This window comes from Somniosus microcephalus, unplaced genomic scaffold, assembly GCF_052327205.1.
Source record: "Somniosus microcephalus isolate GS21.2 unplaced genomic scaffold, FLI_Smic_1.0 unresolved_chr5, whole genome shotgun sequence".
Lineage (NCBI taxonomy): Eukaryota > Metazoa > Chordata > Chondrichthyes > Squaliformes > Somniosidae > Somniosus > Somniosus microcephalus.
The window spans coordinates 35,952,842-35,974,266 of NW_028225183.1; positions in this window are offsets into that span (position 1 = coordinate 35,952,842).

Sequence of the window (21,425 nt, forward strand, 5' to 3'; positions counted from 1 at the left end):
CCGTGGGTGTGGGTGGCCCCCCCTCCTTGTATAGCTTGTGGGAGCCCGTAAAACCCTCCCGCCATAGGACTAACCGCCCTAATGACTGGTTCAAAGATGATTACGGTCACGGAATGAGCGTTAATCGTGGCCATAAATCCTTCCACCACTTCATACAGTTCCCCAAAGGGAACAGTGTGAAGACACGTATGATGACGACATTGCTAAATAAATAAATGGAATGAAAAAAAATCTTTTAGGCCTTTTAAAAGTCTTTAAATTGCTTTAAGTCTGTTTATAACTACTTCAGATTCTTCAAAATAATGTAAACTTTTTTAAAAGTTTATAAAAGATACCAAAAGCTTCAAAAAACTTCCAAAAACCTATTTAAACTGCTGCTTTGCATGTAAAAATGCTTAGCAGCTTGGCAGAAACATTGGGGGCGTGTCCTGTTAAACTGAGACCTCAAGGGGCGTGTCTCAGTTGCACAGCGTGCTCCAGGCTTCGCGCTGGCTGCACTCCTGGGTGGCGTGACGTCAAACGCTGCCCGGGATTCTTCAGATTCAAAATGGAATTCCAGGCGTCCCTGGAGGTGATCGACAGGCGTGTCGGGTAAGTGCAAATCGGGACCTTGCATGCGCGGCAAGCCCCGTTCACGAATTTCTGACCCAATATGATTAGGCAGAGTCAACATGGTTTCTGAAAGGGAAATCGTGTTAAGCAAATTTATTGGAGTATATTGAGATGCAACTAGAAGGGTAGATGAAGAGGACGCATGTTATTTGGATGTAGATTATTTGTATTTCAAAAAAGCATTCGACAAGGTGCCACTTAAAAATGGTTATGGAAGATAAAGGCTTATTAGGTTGGTGTTAAATACTGGCATGGTTAGAGGATTGGTTAATGGGCAGAAAACAGAGAGCAGGGATGAACGGGTCATTTTCCGGTTGGCAGGCTCTAATTAGTGGGGTGCCGCAAGGAATAGTGCATGGTCCACAAATATTTACTATCTAAATTAATGATTTAATGAAGGAACCGAGTGTAAAGTATTCAATTTGATGATGATGCAAAGCTAGGTGGCAAAGTAAGTTGTGAGGGGGATACACAGATCCTGCAAAGGTATATAGACAGCTTGCGTGTTTGTACAATAAGCTGTCAGATGCACTAAAATGTGAGCAAATGTAAGATTATTCACTTTGGTATAAAGAGTAGAAAAACAGAATAACTTTTAACTGGTGACAAACTATTACATGTTGAAGTTCAGAGAGATTTACGTGCTTTCGTACAGGAACCATAGAAGATCAACATTCAGGTACAGCATACAATTAGGAAGGCAAATGGCATGTTTGCCTTTAGTGCAATGGGGTGGAATACAAGAGTAAGGAAATCTTACTACAATTGTACTGCAGGGCTTTTGTGAGACCTCATCTGCAGCACTGCGCACGGGGTTGGTCTGTTTAACTGAGAAAGAGTATACTTGCCTTCGAGAAGGTGCAATGGGAGGGTTGTACTATGGGGAGAGTTGTGTAGATTGGGCATAAACTCTATGTGGCAAGATGGATGTGGCGATGCTACTGACGCCGAATTAGGTGAACATTGTTATAGAGTGACTTTTGTGTATAACGCAGAACCTATGATCAGAGAGGTGCTGAGGGTCATTGGCAGCTAACGACCAATTTAGGGATTGATATTGGTGGTTAGGATACAATGTCTGTGGCTGCGACTATAGATGATACCTTTAGCGATGCCAATGTTTGTTTAGAGAAAATTATGGCTCATCCAAAACAGGATTTTGGAAATGTAGTCCAAAATCAAAGGCGGGGGTTGTCGATAGAGGGGACAGAGGCTTAAAACTGCTGTTGTCAACGTACATGTAAAAGCTGATCACATATCTGGGAATGAAAGTTTCAATGGGAAGCAGCAGGCTGAGGAAGAAGAAAGGGCTGGCATATGGAGAGATAGAAAATAAACAACAATTGGCGTCCATAAAAATATAAAACTGCCGGATATACTGAAGCGCTAAATGATGGATTTCCTTCGGTTGTCCATCTCTGGGTCTTTGTGAAACTGATTGCAGAGCGTAGAGAGGCAGAGTTAACACGTTAAACAAAGTAAACACAACACGAGACCAATCGAAATAGGTAAAGAAGCAAACAGTAAGATATGTAGATGTTGAAATGGACAGAGAAACAACAGTGGAAAAAGAATAGAGAGAAAGAGCGAGAGAGGGAGACATTAATGGGCAAACACACTGAGAAGGCAGAAAGAGAAACCGGCAACAGATGAGATGGAGGAAAATAGAAAGAGAAAAATACAATGAGGAATATTACACGGAGGAAAACCATAAACAATAAAGGCATATGTATATAAATTAAAGAAGCTGCACACATTCAGCACAAATTAAGAGAAAGATAGGAGTTTGTGAGCAAGAGAAGCGTGCGAGAAATTGTTGTAAAAATGGAGACAGAAACTGAGAGATGTAGAGGAAAGTTAAACAGGAATAATAGTCATACAGGGGATTTTTCAGCTTTCTTTCCCATTAATTGCTCCAGCACTATTTTTTTTACTATTACTGATTTCTTTTAATTCCTCCTTCTCACTAGACTCTCGGTTCCCTAGCATTTCTGGAAAGTTAACTGTGTCCACTTCCATGAAGACAGAACCAAAGTATTGGTTTAATTGCTCTGCCTTTTCCTTGCTCCCCATTATAAATACTCCCGTTTCTGACTGTAAGGGACGTACATTTGTCTTCACTAACCTTTCTCTTTTTACATACGTGTAGAAGTTTTACAATCCGCTTTTATGTTCCTTGAAAGTTTACTCCCATACTATATTTTTCCCCACTTAATCTATCTCTCAGCACTTTTTTGCTGAATTATAAACTGCTCCCAATCCTCAGGCTTGCTGCATTTTCTAGCAACTTTATATGACTTCTCCTTGGATCTAATAGGATCCTTTATTTATTTTGTTTGCCATAGTTGTGCCTCTTTTCCTTTTGTGTTTTTGCAACATTAAGGAATGTATAACTGCTACAATGTCATCTTGTTCTAGTTCAGCGTCAGATGTAGTTGTAATGACATTAATAGAGTCAAACATAGAGTTATACAGCACAGAAAGAGGCCATACGGCCCATCACGTCCGCGCCAGCCATCAGGCCCTGTCTAATCTAATCCCATTTTCCAGTATTTGGTCCATAGCCTTGTATGCTATGGCATTTCAAGTGCTCATCCAAATGCTTCTTGAATGTTGTGAGCGTTCCTGCCTCGACCACCCTTTCAGGCAGTGAGTTCCAGATTCCAACCACTCTCAGGGTGAAAAGGTTCTTCCTCAAATCCCCTCTAAACCTCTTTGCCCTTACCTTGAATCTACGCCCCCTTCTTATTGACCCCTCTACTAAGGGAAAAAGTTCCTTTCTATCAACCCTATCTATGCCCCTCATAATTTTGTACCCTCAATCAGGTCCCTCCTCAGCCTTCTCTGCTCCAAGGAAAACAACCCCAGCCTGCCCAGACTTTCTTCATATCTGAAGCGCTCCAGCACAGGTAAGATCCTGGTGAACCTCCTCTGCACCCTCTCCAAAGCAATCACATCCTTCCTACAGTGTGGTGACCAGAACTGCACACAGTACTCCAGCTGTGGCCTAAACAGCGTTTTGTAGAGCGCCATCATAACCTCCCTGCTCTTATATATTATGCCTCGGCTAATGAAGGCAAATATCCCATATGCCTTTTTAACCACCTTATCTACCTGTTCTGCTGCCTTCAGGGATCTACGTGCATGCACACCGAGCTCCCTCTGATCCACTGTCTTTCCTAGGGTCTTACCAATCATTGTGTATTCCCTTGCCTTGTTAGTCCCTCCAAAATGCATCACCTCACACTTTTCAGGGTTAAATTCCATTTGCTACATTTCCGCCCATCTGACCAACCCATCAATATCGTCCTGCAGACTGAGGCTACCCTCCTCGCTATTTACAACCCCACCAATTTTCGTTTCATCTGCGAACTTACTGATCATACCTTTTTCATTCACATCCAAATCAATAATGTAGACCACAAACAGCAAGGGACCCAGCACCGATCCCTGAGGAACCCCACTGGACAGAGGCTTCCAGTCACAAAAACAACCTTCGACTATTACCCTCTGCCTTCTGCCACTCAGCCAGTTTTGGATCCAATGTGCCAAGGCACCCAGGGTCCCATGTGTTCTTACGTTCTTGGCCAGTCTGCTATGCGGGACTTTATCGAAAGCCTTACAGAAACCCATGTATACCACATCCACTGCACTACCCTCATCCACACACCTAGTCACCCCCTCGAAAAATTCAGTCAAATTAGTCAGACATGATCTTCCCTTGACAAAGCCATGATGACGATCCCTGATTAATCCTTGCATCTCCACGTGGAGACTAATTCTGTCCATCAGAATTTTTTCCAATAATTTCCCTACCACTGATGTTAGGCTCCCTGGCCTTTAATTCCCTGGTTTATCCCTACTAACCTTCTTGAATAATGGCACTATGTTATCTGTTCTTCAGCCCTCTGGCACATTCCCTGTGGCCAGAGAGGTTCTGAAAATTTGTGTCAGAACCCCTGCAATCTCTTCCTTTGCCTCACACAGCAGCCTGGGATACATCTCGTACGGGCCTGGGTATTTATCCACTTTTAAGCCTGCTAAAACAGCTAGTATCTCCTCCCTCTCGATGCTAATATGTTCAAGTATATAACAGTCCCCCTGCCCGATTTTTATGTCTACATCGTCCTTCTCCATAGAGAACACATGCAAAAAATTCATTTAATACCCCAACTACATCTTCTGGCTCCACACACAGATTGCCACTTTGGTCACTATGGGCCCTACTCTTTCCCTAGTTATCCTCTTGCCCTTAATATTCTTATAAAACACCTTAGGATTTTCCTTTATTTTGCTCGCCAGTGTTATTTCATGGCCCCTCCTCGCTCTCCTAATTTCTTTCTTAATTATCCCCCTGCACTTTATATACTCCTCTAGGGCTTCCTCTGTCTTTAGTCCTTTGTATTTGCCAAAAGCACCCCTTTTTTTCCTAATCCATTCTCGTATATCCCTTGACATTCAAGGTTCCCTGAGATTGTTGGTCCCACCCTTCACCTTTACAGGAACATGTTGCCATTGTACTCTCTCAATTTCCCTTCTGAAAGACTCCCATTGCTCCGATGTGGATTTTCCTACAAGTAGCTGATCCCAGTCCACTTTGGCCAGATCCTGCCTTATCCTATTAAAATCGGCCTTCCCCCAATTTAGATCCTTTATTTCCAGTCCAACTCTCTCCTTTTCCCTGACTACCTTAAATCACATGGAATTATGGTCACTGTCACCAAAGTGCTCACCTACTAACATTTCTACCACTTGCCCGGCCACATTCCCTAGAATTAGGTCCAGCACCGCGCCCTCTCTTGTAGGACTTTCTACATGCTGGCTCCAAAAGCTCTCCTGGATGCACTTTAAGAATTCTGAACCCTCTAAGCCTTTCACACTCTGACTATCACTGTTAATATTGGGGAAGTTGAAATCCCCTACTATTATTACCCTTTAATTTGCACATTTCTCTGAGATGTGCCTACATATATGTTCCTTTATCTCCCCCTGACTGTTTGGGGGCCTATCGTACACTCCCAGCAAAGTGCTTGCCCCCTTTTTGTTTTTAAGTTCGACCCATATGGCCTCATTAGAGGAACCTGTTAATATATCATCCCTCCTTGCAGCAGTAATTGACTCCTTAATTAATATTGCGCCACCCCCAACTTTTATGCCTCCCCCCCGCCTGTCTCACCTGAAGATTCTATACACTGGAATATTGAGCTGCCAGTCTTGCCCCTCCCTGAACCATGTCTCCGTGATAGCAACAATATCATACTCCCAATGTGTTCATCAACACCATCACTTCATCCACCTTATACGCAAGACTCCTTGCATTAACATAAATGCCATCCAGCCTTGCCCTCCTCCCTTGTTCCATTACATATTTGCTCTGCCTTCCAAGCTGACTTGTTTCTGCCTCTATATTTGGCTGTACATCACCCCCTATTATAGCTCCACTCTGTATCCCATCCCCCTGCCAAGTTGTTTAACCACCACCCCCCCCCCGCAACAATGCTAGCAACCTCTCTGTACGGATATTTGTCCCGTTCTGGTTCAGGTGCAACCCGTCCGACTTGTACAAGTCCCACCTTCCCCAGAATCAGACCCAGTGATCCAGGAAACTAAAGCCCTCCCTCCTGATCTAAATCTTTAGCCACGCAGTCGTCTGCTCTGTCTCCCTATTCCTATACTCACTAGCACGTGGCACCAGGAGTAATCCAGAGATTACAACCTTTGAGGTGCTGCCCTTTAATCTGCTACCTAGCTCCCTAAATTCATGCTGCAGGACCTCATCCCTCTTCCTACCCATGTCGTTGGTCCTAATATGAACCACGACCTCTGACTGTTCACCCTCCCCCTTCAGAATGCCCTGCAGCCGTTCAGGGGAAAAGTACCTTTCTATCTACCGTATCTGTGCCCCTCTTAATTTTGCACACATCAATCAGGTCCCCCCTCAGCCTTCTTTGCTCTAAGGAAAATAACGCCAGCCTGTCCAGTGTCTCTTCATAGCCGAAGCGCTCCAGTCCAGGTAACATCCTGGTGAATCTCCTCTGCACCCTCTCCAATGCAATCACATCCCTCCTATAGTGTGGCGACCAGAACTGCACACAGTATTCCATCTGTGGCCGAAACAGTGCTTTGTACAGCTCCATCATCACCTCACTGCTCTTTTATTCTATGCCTTGGCTAATGAAGGCACTTATACCATATGCCTTTTTAATCAAGTTATCTACCTGTCCTGCTGCCTTCAGGGAGCTATGTACATGCACATCAAGGTCCCTCTCATCCTCTGTCCTTCCTAGGGTCCTACCATTCTTTGTGTATTCCCTTGCCTTGTCAGTACACTCAAAATGCTTCAACTCACACGTTTCAGGGATAAATTCCATTTGCCACTGTTCTGCCCATCTATCCAACCGTTTATATCGTCCTGTAGCTTGAGGCTTCCCTTCCTGCTATTTACCACTCCGCCAATTTTCGTTTCTTTTGCAAACTTACTGATCATACCTCCTACTTGCAAAGGACCCAGTACCGATTCCTGCAGTGCACCACTGGACACATGCTTCCAGTCAGAAACATAACCTTCGACCACCACCCTCTGCCTCCTGTCAGTCAGCCAATTTTGGATCCAATGTGCCAAATTGCCGTGGATCCCATGTGATCTTACCATTTTGACCAGTCTACCATGTGGAACTTTTTCAAAAGCCTTACTCAAGGCCATGTAGAGTACATCAACTGCATTCCCCTCACCCACAAACCTTGTCAGCCCCTCGAAATATTCAATCAAATTGCTTAGACTTGGTCTGCCCCAGACAAAAAACCATGCTGACTATCCTCGATTAATCCTGGCCTCTCCAAGTGGAGAGTAACTCTGTTCCTCAGAATGTCTTCCTATAATTACCGTAGCACTGATTTTGGGCTCACTGGATTGTATTTCCCTGGTTTATTCCTAAAGTCCTTCTTGATTAATGGTACTACATGAGCTGTTCTCCAGTCCTCTGGCACTTCCCCTGTGACCAGAGAGCTTCTGAACATTTGTGTCCGAGCCCCTGCAATCTCCTCCCTTGCCTCACACAGCAGTCTGGGATAAAGCCCGTCAGGGCCTGGAGATTTATCCACTTTTAAACCCGCTTAAATCGCTAGCATCTCCTGTCTCTCAATACTAATTTCTTCAAGTATATCACAATCCCACAGCCTGATTTCTATGCCTACATCACCCAACTCCATAGTGAACACAGATGCATAATATTCATTTAAAACATCAACTATATCTTCTGGCTCTACACGCAGATTGTCACTTTGTTCCCTAATGGGCCCTAATCTTTCCCTGGTTATCCTCTGTCCTTTAATATACTTATAATACACCTTGGGATTTTCCTTTATTTTGCTCGCCAGTGTTTTTTCATGCCCCCTCTTCGCTCTCCTAATTTATTTTTTGATTAGCTCCCTGCACTTTCTATACTCCTCTAGGGCTTCCACTGTTTATAGTCCTTTGAATCCGCCAAAAGAACCCCTTTTTTCCTAAACCATTCTTGTATATCTCTTGACATCCAGGATTCCCTGAGCTTGTTGGTCACACCCTTGACCTTTACGGGAACATGTTGGCAATGTACTCTCTCTATTTCCTTTCTGAACGACTCCCATTGCTCTGATGTGGATTTTCCTACAAGTAGCTGATCCCAGTCCATTTTGGCCAGATCCTGCCTTATCATATCAAAATCGGTCTTCCCCCAATTTAAAATCGTTATTTCCGGTCCATCTTTGGCCTTTTCGATGACTACGTTAAATCTCACGAATTATGGTCACTGTCACCAAAATGCTCTCCTACTGACACATCTACCACTTGACCGGCTACATTCCGTAGAATTAGGTCCAGTACCGCCCCCTCTTTTGAAGGACTTTCTACATGCTGTCAAAAAAAGCTCTCCTGGATGCTCATTAAGAATTCTGCACCATCTAAGCCTTTTTCACACTGACTATCCCACTTAATATTGGGGAAGTTGAAATCCCCTACTATTATTACCCTAATATTCCTATACTTCTCTGTGATTTGCCTACATATCTGTTCCTCTATCTCCCCCTGACTGTTTGGAGGCCTATAGTACACTCCTAGCAGAGTGCTTGCCTCCTTTATGTTTTTAAGTTCTACCCATATGGCCTCATTGGAGGAACCTGCGATGATATCACTCTATTTACAGCAGTAATTGACTCCTGGATAAATATTGCAAAAACGCTGCACTTTTACACACACCTCTGCCTCGCCTGAAGATTCTATACCCCGGAATATTGAGCTGCCAGTCCTGCACCTCCCTCAAACATGTCACTGTGATAGCAACAATATCATACTCCCTTGTTTTCATCAACACCTTCAATTCTTCTGCCTTACTCGCATGACTCCTTGCATTAATATAAATGAAAGCTAGTCTTGCCATAATCCCTTGTGCCGTTACATATTGGCTCTGCCTTCCAGGGTGACTTGTTTTTCCTTATATATGGCTGTACATCACCCCGACTATAGCTCCACTCTGTATCCCATCCTCCTGCCAAGTTGGTTTAAACCCCGCGACCCGAAAAGTAATTGCAAACCTCCCCGCAAAGATATTGGTCCCGTTCCGGTTCAGGTGCAAACCGTCTGACTTGTACAGGTCCCAACTTCCCCAGAAGCAGACGCAGTGATTCAGGAAACTAAGCACCCCCTCCTGTACCAACTCATTAGTCACACGTTCATCTGCTCTATCCTCCTATGCCTATACTCACTTGCACGTGGCACAGGGAGTATTCCAGAGATTACAACCTTTGAGGTTCTGTTATTTAATCTGCTACCTAGCTTCCTAAATTCTTGTTGCAGTACCTCAACCCTCTTTCTACCCATGTCGTTGGTACCAACGTGAAACACAACCTCTGACTGTTCGCCCTCCCCCTTCAGAATGCCCTGCAGCCGCTCAGTGATATCCTTGACCCTGGCACCAGGGAGGCAACATTCGAACCTGGAGCCACGTCTGCAGCCACAGAAACGTTTATCTGTTCCCCTCACGTTAGAACCCCCTGTCATTATTGCCCTCGCACTCTTCCTCCCCATCTGTGCAGCTCAGCCACTCGTCGAGCCAAGGACTTTGGCATTTGATGCATTCCCCTGAGAAACGATCTCCACATCAGTATCCAAAACGGAAAATATTTTGGTGAGGGAGATGGGCCCAGGGGACTCCTGCACTACCTTCCTAGTTCGTTTACTTTCTCTCGCGGTCACCCATTTCATAGAAACATAGAATATAGGAGCAGGAGTATGCCTTTCGGCCCCTCGAGCCTGCTCCACCATTCAAAGCGATCATGGCTGATCATCCAAATTCAGTACCCGGTCCGTGCTTTCTCCCCATACCACTGGATCCCTTTAGGTTTGAGAAATATATCCAACAACTTCTTGAATATATTTAATGAATTGGCCTCTACTGCCTTCTGTGGTAGAGAATTCCATAGGTTCACCACTCTCTGGGTGAAGAAATTCCTCCTCATTTCTGTCGTAAATGGCCTATCCCTTATCCTTAGAATGTGACCCCTGGATCTGGACTCCCGGACCATTGGGAACATCCTTCCAGCATCTAGCATGTCTAGTCCTCTTAGAATTGTATAAGTTTGGATGAGATCCCCTCTCATTCTTCTAAGCGCCAGCGAGTACAAGCCCAATTGACCCAATCTCGCCTCATACTTCATTCCTGCCATCCCAGGTATCAGCCTGGTGAATCTTCGCTGAACTCCTTCCATGGCAACAACATCCTTCATCAGATAAGGCGACCAAATCTCCACAAAATACTCAAGATGTGGTCTCACCAAGGCCCTGTACAACCGCAGCAAGACATCCTTGTTCCTGTAGTCAAACCCTCTCGCTCCGAAGGCCAAAATACTATTTGCCTTCTTAACCGCCTGCTGCACCTGCATGCTTACCTTCAGCGACTGGTGCACAATCACACCCAGGTCTAGTTGCACTTCCCATTCTCCCAATCTATTGCCACTCAGATAATAATCTGCTTTCCTGTTTTTGCTACCAAAGTGCATGACCTCACATTTATCCAAGTTATATTGCATCTGCCATGCTTCTGCCCAATCACCTAACCTGTCCAAATCATCCTGGAGTTTCTCAGCATCCTCCTCACAGCACACACGCTCACCCAGCTTTGTGTCATCGGACCTGGGAGTGAGCAGTGAGGTGAGGCGAGGCGGAGCTTTTAACCGGCAGCGACCCGAGGCCCGAATACAGCATCGGACCTGGGTGTGAGCAGTGAGGTGAGGCGAGGCGGAGCTTATAACCGGCAGCGACCCGAGGCCAGACTACAGCATCGGACCTGGGAGTGAGCAGTGAGGTGAGGTGAGGCGGAGCTTAAAACCGGCAGCGACCCGAGGCGTACCAACTCAACAGCAGAGGAGATAGGTAAAAAATAATCCAACAGTGGCGTCACCAGGAAGCAGGTAAGTGATTGGTTGGATTGGTTGGTGAGTATTTCTTTCTTCTTTTCATTACAAGCTTAAATTCTGCGGTTTTTTTCGAGGGTCCCTGTGCTGCAGTGGAGACAGTTGGTAAACCATTTAACTGGTGTAATTAGAGGGATTGATTTAATTTAAATCCAATTAATTAAAGGGGATACTAGCATCTGTAATCGGGCAGAGGGTGTCCATAACTAACAATATTTTTTTGAAATTAATTACATAGAATGGAGCAGGTGATGTGTTGCTGTTGCGAGGTGTGGGAGCCGGTAGACCCCACTGAGGCTAACGGTGATTACATCTGTGACAAGTGTCTGCTGCTACAGGATCTCCAGCTCCATGTTGATGAGCTGGAGTCTGAGCTTCAGACACTGCGACACATAAGGGAGGGGGAGAAGTGCCTGGACTCTGTGTATCAGGAGGTGGTCACACCTATGAAGTTAACTAATTCAGATGTAGCCCATGGCCAGGGTCAGGACGGTGTGACTACGAGTAAGGCAGGTACGGGGATCAAGGAGGTAGTGTTGGAGGAGCGGCAGCCCTTGCCCTTGTCCAACTGGTTCGAGGTTCTTACTCCCTGTGTGGATGGGAGCAGGGACTGTAGGGAGGATGAGCAACCTGGCCACAGCACCGTGGAGCGGGGGGCCATTCAAGAGGGGGGAGTAAATAGAAATGTTGCAGTGGTAGGGGATAGTATTATTAGAGGGATAGATAGAGTTCTCTGCAGCCAAGAGCGAGAGTCCCGTAGGCTGTGTTGCCTACCCGGTGCCAGGGCTAAGGACATCTCCTCTGAGCTGGAAAGAAACTTGCAGTGGGAGGGGGTGGATCCAGTCGTCGTGGTCCATTTTTGTACAAACGACATAGAAAAAGACTAGGAAGCCGGTTCTGTTAAAGGAGTATGAGCAGCTAGGGGTCAAATTAAAAAACAGAACCTCAAGGGTAATAATCTCTGGATTATTACGTGAGCCACGAGCGAATTTGGCTAGGACAAATAAAATAAGAGAGTTAGATGCGTGGCTCGAAGACTGGTGTGGGAGAAATGGGTTTTGTTTCCTGGGACACTGGCACCAGTACTGGAGGGAGCTGTTCCGTTGGGACGGGCTTCACTTGGCCAGTGCTGGGACTAGAGTCATGGCGGATCATATAACTAGGGCTGTAGAGAGGGCTTTAAACTAACCAGGTGGGTGGAGGAACCTGGAGAACAAATAATAAAAATGACAACAGAGAAGGTCATCGACTTAGGTAGCAGTGGGGAAATTAAAAACCAGAGCGTGTCAGGAAGGGGCAGCAAGTTTGGAGTAAAAGTTAAAGTAATAAAAAGGGCAAAAGCAGGAACTACGTGTCACAAAACACATTTGAAGTTTCTCTATCTGAATGCACGTAGCATTCGTAACAAAATAGACGAGTTAACGGCACAAATAGCTACATATCGGTATGATCTTCTGGCCATTACAGAAACATGGCTGCAGGGTGACAGTGCCTGGGAATTAAACACACCAGTTATTTGACAATCAGGAAGGACAGGCAGGAAGGAAGGGGAGGTGGGGTGGCTATGTTAATAAAGGAAGGAATCACTGTAATACAGAGAAATGATTTTGGGTCAAAAGATCAGGATAATGAAAGAGTTTGGGTGGAGATAAGGAATAATAAGGCGAAAAAAAAACTAGTGGGCGTAGTCTATAAGCCTCCGAACAGTCACTACTCGGTTGGACGGAGTATCAATCAGGAAATAGTTGAGGCTTGTAATAAGGGAACATCTATAATAATGGGGGATTTTAACTATCATATTAATTGGACAAATCAAATTGGGCAGGGCTGCCTTGAGTATCAGTTCATTGAGTGAATTAGGGATGGGTTTCTTGAGCAGTATGTAACTGAACCGACCGGAGGGCAAGCAACCTTAGATCTGGTCCTGTGTAATGAGACAGTATTAATTATAAATGTCCTTGTAAAGGATCCCCTTGGAATGAGTGACCATAACATGGTTGAATTCCATATTCAATTAGAGGGTGAGGAGGTTGGATCTCAAACAAGCGTGCTAAGCTTGAATAAAGGAGACTATGAAGGTATGAGCGCGGAATTGAGTAAAGTGGATTGGGAAAATACATTAAAGGGTAAGACGATACATGATCAGTGGTGTACATTTAAAGAGTTGTTTTACAACTTCCAAAAAAAGTATATTCCACTGAGAAAAAAAGGGTGTAAAAGAAAAGACAGCCATCCGTGGATAAGTAAAGAAATTAAGGTTAGTATTCGACTAAAAACAAGGGCATATAAGGTAGCCAAATCTAGTGGGAGGATAGAGGATTGGGAAAACTTTAAAAGACAGCAAAAAATAACAAAAAGATTGATTAAGAAAGGGAAGATAGATTATGAAAGTAAATGAGCAAAAAATATAAAAACAGATAGTAAGAGTTTTTATAGTTATATAAAAAGAAAAAGGGTGGCTAAAGTAAATGTCAGTCCCTTAGAGGATGAGACCAGGAAATTAATGGTGCGAAATATGGAGATGGCAAAAACACTGAATGAATATTTTGTATCAGTCTTTACAGTAGAGGACACCAAGAATATCCCAACACTGGACTAGCAGGGGGCTATAGCGGGGGAGGAGATAAACACGATCAAAATCACTAAGGAAGTGGTACTCGGGAAAATAATGGGACTCAAAGCGGATAAATCGCCTGGACCTGATGGCTTACATCCTAGGGTCTTGAGGGAAGTGGCAGTAGGGATTGTGGATGCATTCGTAATAATCTTCCAAAACTCCCTGGACTCAGCAAAGGTCACGGCAGACTGGAAAACTGCTAATGCAATACCCTTATTTAAAAAGGGCAGGAGACAGAAGGCTGGAAACTATAGACCAGTTAGCCTAACATCTGTGGAAGGTAAAATTTTGGAGTCTATTATTAAGGAGACAGTAACAGGACATTTGGATAATCATAAGTTAATAAGACAAAGTCAGCATGGTTTTATGAAGGGGAAGTCATGTTTGAGAAATTTGCTGGAGTTCTTTGAGGAAGTAACATATAGGGTGGATAAAGGTGAACCAGTGGACGTAGTGTATTTAGACTTCCAAAAGGCATTTGACAATGTGCCACACAAAAGATTATTGCTTAAGGTATAAAATCACGGTATTGGGGGTAATATTGTGCCATGGATAGAGGATTGGCTATCTAACAGAAGGCAGAGAGTTGGGATAAATGGTTCATTCTCAGACTGGCAACCAGTAACCAGTGGTGTTGCGCAGGGGTCATTGCTGGGTCCCCAACTCTTTACAATATATATTAACAATTTGGAGGAGGGGACCGGGTGTAACATATCAAAGTTTGCAGATGATACTAAGATGGGAGGGAAAGTAGTGAGTGAGGAGGACATAAAAAACCTGCAAGGGGACATAGACAGGCTAAGTAAGTGGGCAGAGATTTGGCAGATGGAATACAATACTGGAAAGTGTGAGGTTATGCACTTTGGCAGGAAAAATCGTAGAGCAAGTTATTTTCTTAATGGCAAGAAACTGTAAAGTACTGAAGTACAAAGGGATCTGGGGGTCCTGGTGCACGAAACTCAAAAGGTTAGTATGCAGGTGCAGCAAGTGATTAAGAAGGCCAGTGGAATGTTGGCTTTCATTGCTAGGGGGATAGAATATAAAAATAGGGAGGTATTGCTTCACATGTACAAGGTATTGTTGAGACCGCACCTGGAATATTGCATACAGTTTTGGTGTCCATACTTAAGCAAAGACATACTTGCTCTCGAGTCAGTACAAAGAAGTTTCTCTCGGTTAATCCCGGGGATGAGGGGATGGACATATGAGGAGAGGTTGAGTAGGTTGGAACTCTACTCATTGGAGTTCAGAAGAATGAGAAGCGATCTTATTGAACCATATAAGATTGTGAAGGGGTTAGATCGGGTGGATGCAGGGAGGATGTTCCAGATGATGGGTGAAACTAGAACTCGGGGGCATAGTCTTAGAATAAGGGGCTGCTCTTTCAAAACTGAGATGAGGAGGAACTACTTCACTCAGGGGGTGGTAGGTCCATGGAATATGCTGCCCCAAAAAGCTGTAGAAGGTACATCATTACATACATTTAAAACAGAAATAGACAGTTTCCTAGAAGAAAAGGGAATTAAGGGTTATGGGGAGCGGGCAGGAATTTGGACATGAGTCTAGGTTCGGATCGGTCATGGCCCTGTGGGTAGCGGAGCGGGCCCAGGGGCCGTGTAGCCTGATCCTGCTCCTGTTTCGTGTGTCTAATTCTGTTAGATTCAGGAGATAGTCCTGTCATAGTGGATTAGCGGTTAGGATCAGATCAGCCATGATCTTATTGAATGGTGGAGCAGGCTCGAGGGGCCAATTGGCCTATTCCTGCTCCTATTCCTTATGTTCTTATGTTCTTATGTGTCGTCTCCAAATTTGGAGATAATACATCTAGTTCCCTTCTCTAGATCATTAATATATATTGTGAATAGCTGGGGTCCAAGGACCGATCCCCGAGGTACCCCACTAGTCACTGCCTGCCACTTGGAAAAAGACCCGTTTATTCCAACTCTTTGCTTTCTCTCTGCCAACCAGTTCTCTATCCAAGTCAGTACCGCACCCCCAATCCAATGCGCCTTAACTTTACACGCTAATCTGTTATGCGGGACCTTACCAAACGCCTTCTGAAAGTCCAAATACACCACATCCACTGGTTCTCCCTTATCTATTTTACTAGTTACATCCTTAAAAAATTCCGGTAGATTAGCCAAGCACGATTTACCCTTTGTAAATCCATGATGACTTTGTCCGATCCTTTCACTGTTTTCCAAGTGCTCTTCTATTACATCTTTTAAAATGGACTATAGCATTTTCCCCACTACCGATATGAGGCTTACCGGCCTGTAATTCCCCGTTTTCTCTCTACCACCTTTTTTGAATAGTGGGGTAACATTAGCTACCCTCCAATCCATGGGTACTGTTATAGATTTCTTCGAACATTGGAAAATGATCAGCAATGCATGTACTATTTCTAGGGACACTTCCTTAATTAGCGTAGGATGTAGATTATCAGGCCCTGGGGATTTATTGGCCGTCAATCCCATCAATGAACTTAACACCATTTCCTGCAAATACTGATTTATTTCAGTTCCTCACTTTCATCAGAACCAATGTTCCCCGACATCTTCTGTGAAGACAGAATCAAAATATACATTTAATTGGCCTGCCATTTCTTAGTTCCCCATTATAAATTCCCCTGATTCTGACTGCAAGGGACCTATGCTTGACTTCACCAATATTTTTCTCTTCACATATCTATAAAAGATTTTACACTCAGTTTTTATGTTCCCTGCAAGCTTAATCTCATATTCTATATTCCCCTTCATAATTAATCCATTTGTCCACCTTTGTTAAATCTTAAACTGCTCCCAAACCTCAGGCCTATTGCTTTTTCTGGCGAATTTATATGTCCTCTCCTTGGATCTTGTGCTATCCCTAATTTTCCTTGTTAGCCACAGTTGAGTCACATTTATTTTTTTATTTTTATGCCAAACAGGGATGAATAAATTCTGTAGATCATTCCTGCGGTCTTTGAATGTTTGCCATTGCCTATCCACCATCAACTCTTTGAGGGACATTCCCCAATCAATCCTACCCAATGCGCGGCTCAGGCCATCGTAGTTTCCTTTATTTAAATTCAGGACCCTAGTCTATGAGTCAACAACTTCATTCTCCATCTTAATGAAGAATTCTAACACATTATGATCGTTCCAACCCAAGGGGCATCGCAAAAAAGATTGTTAATTTACATTTCTCGTTACATATAACCCAGTCTAAGATGGCCTGATCTCTGGTTGGTTCCTCGACATGTTGGTGCAAGAAACCATCTCGTAAGCACGACAGGAATTCCTCCTCCACAATATTGTTACTAATTTGGTTAGCCCAATTTATATGTAGGTTAAAGTCACCCATGAAGACTGCTGTGTGCCCTTAGAGCACGCTTCTCTAATTTCCCTTTTAGTGCCATCCCCAACATCCGCATTACTGTTTGGACGTCTATATACCGGTCCCGCTAACGTTTTTTGCCCCTTGGTATTTCTCAGTTCTACCCATACAGATTCCACATCATCAGAGCTAATGTCCTTCTATAAAATTGTGTTAATGCCTTCTTTAACCAGAAACGCTACCACACCTCCCTTTCCTGTTTGCCTATCTTTCCTGAATATTGAATACCCCTGGATGTTGAGTTCCGAACCTTGGCCACACTGCAGCCATGTTTCCATAATCCCAACCAAATCATATTTGTTTACCTCTATTTGCACAACTAATTCACTCACCTTATTATGAATGCTCCTCGCATTAAGACGCCTTCAGTTTGCCTGTGCACTGTTTACCTGCGGTGTGACGACGTCGTTAAACGTGCTATCCACGATGATCTCAGCTTCGCGGATGCTCCACATTGGCTCCAGCCGCAGCTCCAGTTCCTAAACGTGGATTTCGTCCAGCAGCAGCTGGAGACACTTCCAGCACATGTGTTCACCCTGTATCTTTTGCCTAAAAGGTTAAATCTGTGTCGCCCAGTCCTTGTACCATCAACTATTGGGAAGAGCCTTTCACCGTGTAGCGTATCCAAATCTGTCATAATCTTGTACACCTCTATCAAGTCACACCTGAAACTCCTTTGCTCTAATGATAAAAAATCCAGCTTCTCCAACCTGTCCTTGTAACAAAGATACCCCATCCTTGCTAAATCTCCTCTACACCCTGTCAAGGGGCTGCAGATCCTTCTTAGAAACATACAAACATAGAAGCATAGAAGACAGGCGCAGGAGTAGGCCATTCGCCCCCTCGATACTGTTCCACCATTTAAGGAGATCATGGCTGAAATCCAAATTCAGTATGCAGTCCCTGCAATCTGTGAAGTCCATTGATCCCATTAGCCTTAAGAAATAGATCTAATTCCTTCTTGAATATATTTAATCCTTTGGCCTTAAATGCCTTCTCTGGTAGAGAATTCCACATGTTCACCACTCTCTAGGTGCAGAAATTTCACCTCATCTCAGTCCTAAATGGCGTACCCCTTATCCTTCGTCTGTGACCCATGGTTCTGAACTCCCCCACCATCGGGAACATCCTTCTTGCATCTGGTCTGTCCAGTCCTGTTAGAATTTTACAAGTTTCAATGAGATCCCCTCTTATTACTTGAAACTCTAGCGACTATAAACCTAATCGACCCAATCCCTATTCATGCATCATTCCTGCCATCCCATATATCAGTCTGGTGAATCATCGCTGCACGTCCTACATGGCAAGAACATCCTTCCTCAGATAACTCGACCAAAACAGCACGCAATACTCAAGGTGTGGTCTCACCAAGGCCCTGTACAACTGCAGCAAGACATCGTTGTTCCTGTACTCAAATGCTCTCGCTACAAAGGCCAACACACCATTTGTCTTCTGGACCACCTGCTGCTCCTGCATGCTTACCTTCAGCGAATGATGCACAAGGACATCCAGGTCTCGTTGCATTTCCCCTTCTCCCAATCTATTGCCATTCAGAAATTAATCTGCCTCACTGTTTTTGACACCAAAGTGGATAACCTCTCATTTATCCACATTATACTGCATCTGCCATGCATCTTCCCAATCACCCAACCTGTCCATATCATACTGCAGTTTCTCTGCATCCTCCTCACAGCACACAGGCCCACTCAGCTCTGTGCCGTCTGCAAATTTCCAGATATTACATTTAGTTCCCACTTCCAGATCATTAATACATATTGTGAAAAGCCGGGATCCTAGGAGCGACCCCTGCAGTACCTCACTAGTCAATGACTGCCACTCAGAAAAAGACCTGTTTATACCAGCTCTTTGATTATTGTCTGTCAACCAGTTCTCTATACAATTCAATACCGTATGCCTAATGCCATGTGCTTTAACTTAGCACGTCAATCACTTATAGAGTCATAGAGTTTTACAGCACAGAAAGAGGCCCTTCGGCCCATCCTGTCTGCGCCGTCCATCAATCCCTGTCCAGTCTAATCCCATTTTCCAGCATTTGGTCCATAGCCTTGTATGCAATGGCATTTCAAGTGCTCATCCAAATGCTTCTTGAATGTTATGAGGGTACCTCATCTACCACCCTTTCAGGCAGTGAGTTCCAGATTCCAACCAACCTCTGGGTGAAAAAGTTCCTCCTCAAATCCCCTCTAAATCTCCTGCCCCTTACCCTGAACCTATGCCCCCTTGTTATTGGCCCCCCTACTAAGGGGAAAAGTTCCTCTTTATCTACCATATCTATGCCCCTCATCATTTTGTACACCTCAATCAGGTCCCCCCTCAGCCATCTTTGCTCCAAGGAAAACAACCCCAGCCTGATTAGCCTTTCTTCATAGCTGAGGCGCTCCATCCCAGGTAACATCCTGGTGTATCTTCTCTGCACCCTCTCCAAAGCAATCACATCCTTCCTATAGTGAGGCGACCAGAACTGCACACAATACTCCAGCTGTGGCCTCACCAGCGTTTTGTACAGCTCCATCATAACCTCCCTGCTCTTATATTCTATGCCTCGGCTAATGAAGGCAAGTATTCCATATGCCTTTATAACCACCTTATCTACCTGTACCGCTGCCTTCAGGGATCTATGTACATGTACACCAAGGTCCCTCTGACCCTCTGTACTTCCTAGGGTCCTACCACTCATTGTGTATTCCCTTGCCTTATTTGTCCGTCCAAAATGCATCACCTCGCACTTTTCAGGTTTAAATTCCATTTGCCACTTTTCCACACATCTGACCAACCCGTTTATATCGTCCTGTAGCCTGAGGCTTTCCTCCTCGCAATTTACCACCCCACCAATGTTCGTCTCATCTGTGAACTTGCTGATCATACCTTTTACATTCTCATCCAAATCATTTATGTATATCACAAACAGCAAGGGACCCAGCACCGATCCCTGAGGTACCCCACTGGACACAGGCTTCCAGTCACAGAAACAACCTTCGACCATCACCCTCTGCCTCCTGCCACTCAGCCAGTTTAGGATCCAACGCTCCAAGGCACCCTGGACCCCATGGGCTCTTACCATCTTGACCAGTCTCCTATGCGGGACTTTGTCAAAAGCTTTACTGAAGTCCATGTAAACCACATCCACAGCATTTCCCTCATCCACACACCTAGTCACCCCCTCGAAAAATTCAATCAGATTGGTCAGACATGATTTACCCTTGACAATGCCATGCTGAATATCCCCGATTAATCCTTGCCTCTCCAAGTGGAGACTAATTTTGTCCCTCAGAATTTTTTCCAATAATTTCCCTACCACAGATGTTAGGCTCACTGGCCTGTAATTCCCTGGTTTATCCCTGCTACCATTCCTGAATAATGGTACTACGTTAGCTGTTCTCCAGTCCTCTGGTACATCCCCTGTGGCCAGCGAGGTTCTGAAAATTTGTGTCAGAGCCCCTGCAATCTCCTCCTATGCGGGACATTTTCGAATGCCTTCTGAAAGTCCAAATACACCACATCCACTGGGTGTTGCACTTCCCCTTCTCCCAAACTATTGTCATTCAGTTAATAATCTGCCTTCCTGCTTTTGACACCAAAGTGGGTAACCTAGCATTTATTCACATTATATTGCATCTGCCATGCTTTTGCACAATCACACAACCTGTCCAAATCATACATGAGTTTCTCGGCATCCTCCTCACAGCAGACACGCCCACCCAGCTTTGTTTCATCTGCAAACTTGGAGATATGACATCTTGTACCCCCGTCTAGGTCATTAATATATATTGTGAATAGCTGGGGTCAAAGGACCGATCCCTGCAGTACCCCACAAGTCACTGCCTGCCACTCAGAAAAAGACCCGTTTATTCCAGACGTTTGGTTTCCATCTGCCAATCAGAGGTAATCACACCAATTAGATTAATTAATTCAGATGTAGTCCGTGGCCAGGGTCAGGATGGTGTGACTAGAAGTGAGGCAGCAACGGGGATCCAGGAGGTAGTGTTGGAGGAGCCGCAGCCCTTGCACTTGTCCAACAGGTTCGAGGCTCTTGCTCCCTGTGGGGACAGGAGCAGGGACTGCAGGGAGGATGAGCAACCTGGCCACAGCACCGTGGAGCAGGGGGCCATTCAAGTGGAGGGAGTTAAAAGAAATGTTGTAGTGGTAGGGGATAGTATCGTTAGGGGAATAGATAGATTTCTTTGCAGCCGAGAGCGAGAGTCCCGAAGGCTGTGTTGCCTGCACGGTGCCAGGGTTAAGGACATCTCCTCTGGACTGGAGAGAAACTTGGAGTGGGAGGGGGAGGATCCAGATGTCGTGGTCCATGTTGGTACCAACGACATAGATAGGACAAGGAAGGAGGTTCTGCTGA